Raw genomic sequence first — 6,687 nt, 5'->3', positions numbered from 1 at the left:
GAGGGTGAATCCTATTCCAGCATGATCGAGAACCGACAGATGATTAGCCGTGCTGTGACAGAGCATGTGAGCATATTTTTCACTGAGAGGAGGGGATGTAGCCACTGACAACGGTGATGCCCTTGCATAAAGCCAGCCATGGAAAGGAGTGAGACTGATTGGATGAAGATAGCAGGAAAGCAGAGGTTCAGAGGCACGAAAAGCATCTCCATTCGCTTATCTGAAATTCTCACCAATGAATTACATAAGTATTTCTATCCCTATTCTATTATTTATTATTCAAAAACATCATTATCAATTTATATCTGCCTGACTGAGATTTGCAAGGTGACCATAGCTTGCTTCATACCAACAATCTCCGTGGGATTCGACCCTTACTCAAGTAAGGTATTACTTGGACGACCCAGTGCACTTGCTGGTTAGTTGTATCGAAGTTGTGAACCATGGCATTGGCACCATGTTCTTGGCGCCATTGCCAGAGACAAGAAAGAGCCATGAATTTTACATAATTAAAGTGTAATCACGATTACGCGTACCAAGTTGCTCACGTTGCCAGGGATTGTTCGAGCTTGGACATCACAATTTCGTGCACCAGTGATCCAACTTAGCTAATCTATTATCCCACCATATGAACCCTACTCTAGTTTCTTTCATAGTATTCTCTTTCATTAAATTCAAAGGGCAAGCATACAAGTAAGTAGGATGAAAATGAAAACAGGTAACTTGGACCAGCACACATAGAATTAATAACTGAAAATGCTAAAGATAGAATTGAAAATTCCTAAGCTACTATGTAAGCATGTTCTATTTTATACATGATTTTTCTTATTTAGACTTGAAAAAGATAAAACGAAGAGGGAACTCTACCACCTTCTCTGCAATTTCAGGGCACTCAGTTTTCTTGACTTGAAAACCTAGCTCATATATGATCTCCTTATCAGCCATCCACCCAAATTGTAATGCATGGTGAAAGGCTCTGAACTTCTTCTCATCAAAAGGACGTTGCTCCATAGGCTCCTTCCCTTTTCTTATTTTAGAGCTGGACGAGGCCATGAGTGATTTTTTTTTAAATTTGAATTTGTCGAAGTATGGATGATTCGATGGAGTGAGAGGTGTTGAAGGTGTGTTTCGAGAGTAAGAAGTATGAAGAATTGAGAATTGGAATGTGAAGGGGTACGGAATAAGAACCACTTATATAGAAAAGTGGTGAGTAAATGAAAGGTGTGGATTGATGGTGTAGGCTTATAATGAACAGATGGGGTTTAGCATGGGATGGGCACAAGGATCATCACTTTTATGATGGGGTTGGTTCGGTTTCCAGGCGTGTTATTCTTCTAATGTTATATGGCAACATTTCCCAATGCATTCCCCTTGAAGACATGTGTATAGTCCCCTCTTTTTGAAGTGGCCGAGCCCTCCTTCTTCAATTGTCCCATCAATTCCTTCCAATCTTCCCTTCATTTATCCTACAAGATAAAAGGAATGTAACTAATGAATTTTGGATAGTGGCAGAAAAAATAAAAAAAAATGGAATAACTACTTTTTAAAATTTTTTTGTTTTTAACTAACTATGTGCTATTCATGAATGCAAACCAACTGACTATTTAACTGTCCATGTATGCAACATTGGTGACACCAAACTTAGTTTGAGGCCATGTGGTGTAAAAAGATTTGTTCAAGGTTCTAAGAGTGACATGATATGAATTGCATTTATGTTCTCTTAGTGTGCCTTGAACACCAAACTTGTTCTTCACTATATGTTGCATAAAAGGATTCATTTAAGTGTATGTCAAAGTTGATTTGGAATTCATGAACCTTGCTTTATTAACTACTTTAAAAGCATATAAAACATGGGTTGCCTCCCATGAAGCGCTTCTTTAGCGTCACTAGCTTGACGTTCTGCCTTTGTCAAGGTGGTTGGTAATGCTTCAAATCTTCTCCCCTCGTAGTCAATCTATCTCCATTGGCTTCATTAAGGATCTCCACATGTTCTAAGGAGAGAATTCTACTGATGGTGAAAACTTTAGGCAGCTAAGATGGGATGGTGGGAAGATGAGGTGGAATAGCTGGGAGATAAGCTGAGATCACTTTATCCCCTGGAGAGAAATCCTCCGTAGGGATCTTTTTGTTCCTCCATCCCCTTGGTGCCTTCTTCCTTGTTTCTTTTAACGCTACCCTGCTCCTTGTGGCCTCTTTTTCCAGGGAAATTTTGTTGCGGGTCTCATATGACTCTGATGGTTTTAGCTCTGCTTGGGTTTTCTTTAGCTGTGGCACCTTCTGACTATTTTGCTTACCAACCAAAGGGATTCCCAGCTGTACAGTTTGTGCTTCTGATGCACGAAAAACTTGTCTCGCAACAAATTTCCTTCGGCAAGTGTACCGAATTTGTCGTCAAGTAAAAACTCACAATAGAGTGAGGTCGAATTCAACAAGGATTGATTGATCAAGCAACTTTAATTAGAGGAATGTTCTAGTTGAGCGAATCCAGAATTTGAGTTGAGAATTGCAGAAAATAAAATGGCGGAAAGGTAATTGACAAAAAAGTGAATGCTAGAATTAAAGAGCTGAAAGTAAATGACTGAAAGTAAATTGCAGAATTGTAAATGGGAATGGGGGAATTGCTCATAAAAGTAAATCACAGAAATTAAAGAGAATGGGTAAGATCAGAAATGGGGAGTTCATTGGGCTCAGGAGATGTTGCATTCTCCGGATCAATTTCATTTTCATCTCTTCCTCAATCAATGCACTCATTGAGCTCCTTGGCAATCTTAAGTGATTGAATTACAATTTCTTGTAATTCAATCTCTCAAATCTTGATCAATAGCCAATTCCTTGGTCAATTGCTCATGAGAAGAGATGAAGTATGGTCACTGATTATACCACATGCATTTCCCAAACCAAGTGTTGAGAGGATTTTAGTCACATATCCATCCAAACCCAATTTGGTCCAGCATGAGAAAGCATTTCTAGCTTGATCTCTTCATTCCTCTTTCAAGGTTCAGAAGAGATCCAAGTATGAATAGCTTCTTTTCCAAGATAACTACACAATTGGATGAAGATCGAAAGCTTTCAAGTAAAATCAAGAGAAAAGATAGAAGAAGTATAATGAAACCTAGTATTGATCCATCAAATTACAACAGAGCTCCCGAACCCAATGTAAAGGGGTTTAGTTGTTCATAGCTATGGAAAATGAAAACAAGGATGGAGAATACATGATGAAAACTAGAAGTGCCGAAAAAGTAAATATAGAGAGTAGTTCTATGCCAAGAGGCTCCCTATAATTTCCAAACTCCCAAAATAATTCAAAGCTACTCCTATATATACTACTCTTCTATTCATCTAGTTGATTCTTCAAGTCTTGGGTATGGGCCTTTGGATCTTGAGTTTAAAGCAGTTCTCTTCTTCATTGGGCTCAGCTTTACGTGCAGAGAGAAAGTGTGAAGTAGGCAGGGACTTTTAGCTCAGGACGTTAGTGGTGTTAACGTTCAGTGAAGATATGGGTTCGAGAACGTTAGTGACATTCAAGAGTATCACTAACGTTGGCCAAGCCACACAAGGCCACGGTACCTTCCACGTTAACCTAGTTAATGTGGCCTCTAACGTGGGAGCTAAGGGACACATTGGAACGTTAGTGACAATGTTAAGTGTCACTAACATTCTCGAAGGTTGGCAAGCCTACGTTAAAAGAGCCACGTTAACTAAGTTAACGTGGCTCATGGTGGCTTGTGTGGGCTCCTTCCAACGTTAGTGACAAAGTTGAGTGTCACTAACGTTGGCTCATCATTCTCTTATCCACGTTAGCTTCCACGTTAACTAAGTTAACGTGGCTCATGGTGGCTTGTGTGGGCTCCTTCCAACGTTAGTGACAATGTTGGGTGTCACTAACGTTGGTGTCACCTTTCTTCTTCACGTTAACTTCCACGTTAACTAGGTTAACGTTGGAGTTAACGTGGCTTCTTGGGGATAGTGTGTGTTCATCCCAACATTAGTGACAATGTTTAGTGTCACTAATGTTGTCGACACCTAGTCTCTTTACGTTAGCTTCCACGTTAACTAGGTTAACGTGGAAGGTAACGTGGCCTTGTGTGGCTTGGCCAACGTTAGTGATAATGTTGAATGTCACTAACGTTGGCTTCCCCCCTTTTTTTTCTTAATGTTAGAGGCCACGTTAACTAAGTTAACGTGGACTCTAACGTGGCCACTTATGATCCTGGTCCAATGTTAGTGATAATGTTAAGTGTCACTAACGTTGGCTCCATTTCTTTACTTCCACGTTAGAGTTCACGTTAACTTAGTTAACGTGACTCTTAACGTGGGTAATGATGGCTTCGAGAGCATTATTGGCAATCACTTTTCTCATTAACTTTACAAGTTACTCCCATTCCACGTTAGTGTTAACGTTAGTGTAACTAACGTAGCCACTAATGTGGTTCTTCTTTGCTTCCTTTGTCCTGAAATCAAGCAATAAAGTGCATCAAAGTTCTAGTCCAAGTCATGGGAAATGCAACATCCAATTTGTCCTTAAATTTATGCAAAATCCTCATGAAATCATGTAAACTGCACAATGTATGCTTGAATCAAGATGTAAGTGAATATCTACCCAAAACTAGCTTATTTCCTAAGGAAATGCATGAAACTACCCTAAAAACAGTAAAGAAAAGGTCAGTGAAACTGGCCAAAATGCCCTGACATCACAACACCAAACTTAAAGCTTGCTTGTCCCTAAGCAAGTACTGGAACAAGAGAATGATGAAAGGAATGCTAAGAGAAATGAGTCATTCTTGTGGAAGTCATGTCCCTGGTTTTATGGTGGTTTCATGCATAGCAACTTAGGTTCATTTCTGGCTTTCAGACCTTTATCATGTCCTAGAATGCTCACTGTGATTGCATCCCATGAAACTTTTATTTATTGATCCTTTTGTTGTTATTTCAGGGCTTATTTTTGTTCTTAGGCTAAGTGTTCTGTAAGGGGGCAACTCTTTAAGATAAGCTTTCAGCCAACACTCCCAAACCAGTTGGTTCAAGGTGCTAGGTGTTGAAGCACCCCTAGGGACTTACTTGCTCAAGTCTCTCCCCCATACATACACACCACAGGCACATAGTTTATTTATTTTCTTTTCTTGAGACCTTGGTGTCCAGCACCTCTTTGGGTTATTAAATGCTCTGTAGTGAGGGTTACTCTTGATAGTGGACTTTCAGCTGATAATCCCGGGTTAGTTAACCCAAGTTACCAAGTGATAAGGCACCCCTAAGAGCTTATTCATCCAAGTAGATCCCTCACACAGGAGCACCACAGACACATGTCTCAAGATTAAAACCATTGGTGCCTAGCCTTATTGCTTACTATTTTTCTTTTATTCCTCAACTTTGATTGTTCTTTCCCTTTTTCTTATTAGGATCTTCTTATTTACCTAGTCTCATGGGGTGTGTCTCAAGCATAGTATTCATGACAGATAGTTGTCTTCCCACCTTTGTGGTTGAACCAACTTAGCTAACTTATGACCACACCACAAATTCAGGAACTTACTCCATAGTATGAACTCCTCTCTGGTCTTTTGAAAACACTCATTCTCTTCTCATTTGATTTAAAGGGACAAACATACAAGTAAGCAAAGTAAAGATGCAGTGACATAGAGACTAGCACACAGAGACCTTCTCGGAAAGAAACTTTAAAGACAGAATTTAAAAAGTTCAACTAACATGGAAGCATGTTCTATTTCATATAAGATCTTCCTTATTTAAAACATAGAGACAGATGGACCAAAGAAGGAACTCCACCACCTTTTACTCTTGTGGATGTCCATGCTCTCTTTCTTGATTGCTTGTGCTCCCACTTCCCTTACCTTTTCCAAGCAGCTTCTTCCAGAAACCACCATCTTCCATCTTCTTCTTGAGTGTTTCCTTTTGCTGTTTCACCTTTCTCTCTTCTTGTTCTACAAAATCTTTTTGGACCTCATCATATGTAGGGATGGCATAGTGTAGATGCAAATCTTCAATAGCTCTTAGAAGGTGATTCATATTCAAATCAGCTGGGTAAGGATGCTCTCCCTGTTGATATTCTTCCTGATGAGACTCCTCTTGGTGAGCTCCTTCCTTTGCTTTTAGTTTCCCTATTTGTGGCCTTCTTTGTTGCTGAGCAGGTGTAGTATAGGCCATACGCTGGGTTGTCATTAGCCTCCCTGGGTTAACCCAGTCTGGATTGCTATCCTCAAAGACCACCTTGGCCTTTGTGCACAATCGGAGAATGGTGCTGGGGTACCAAAGCCTGGCACCTGATTCAAGCTTCTCAGCTGAATCTTGAATTCCCTCAGCTATAAGTTCATGCACGTTGATTTCTCCACCTTGTACTAGGCAATGTATCATAGTTGCTCGATTAATATTTACCTCTGAATTATTTGCAGTTGGGAGAATAGATATTCTCACGAGTTTAAACCACCCCTTGGTTTCTGGGCTAAGGTCTCCCCTCTTGATGAACCGCGGTCTCCCATCTCCATACCTCTCCCAGTCAGCTGCTATAACATAGATGTCAGTCACTATCTCAGTGAGCTCATCATTGTCTTGGCTTTTACTTATCCTTGCATGATAGCTAGGCTCATCAAAGTGTGGTGATTTTAGGTGAAGAGTTCTTATTATAGCATTTGGGCTGAAGTCTACCTCCTTTCCTCTTACATAGCTTTTGAAGGTTGG

The sequence above is a fragment of the Arachis ipaensis genome, chromosome B01 (assembly GCF_000816755.2).
Source record: "Arachis ipaensis cultivar K30076 chromosome B01, Araip1.1, whole genome shotgun sequence".
In the NCBI taxonomy this organism is placed as follows: Eukaryota; Viridiplantae; Streptophyta; class Magnoliopsida; order Fabales; family Fabaceae; genus Arachis; species Arachis ipaensis.
The sequence above is the reverse complement of the archived record's forward strand: the minus strand, read 5'-3'. Positions refer to the sequence as shown.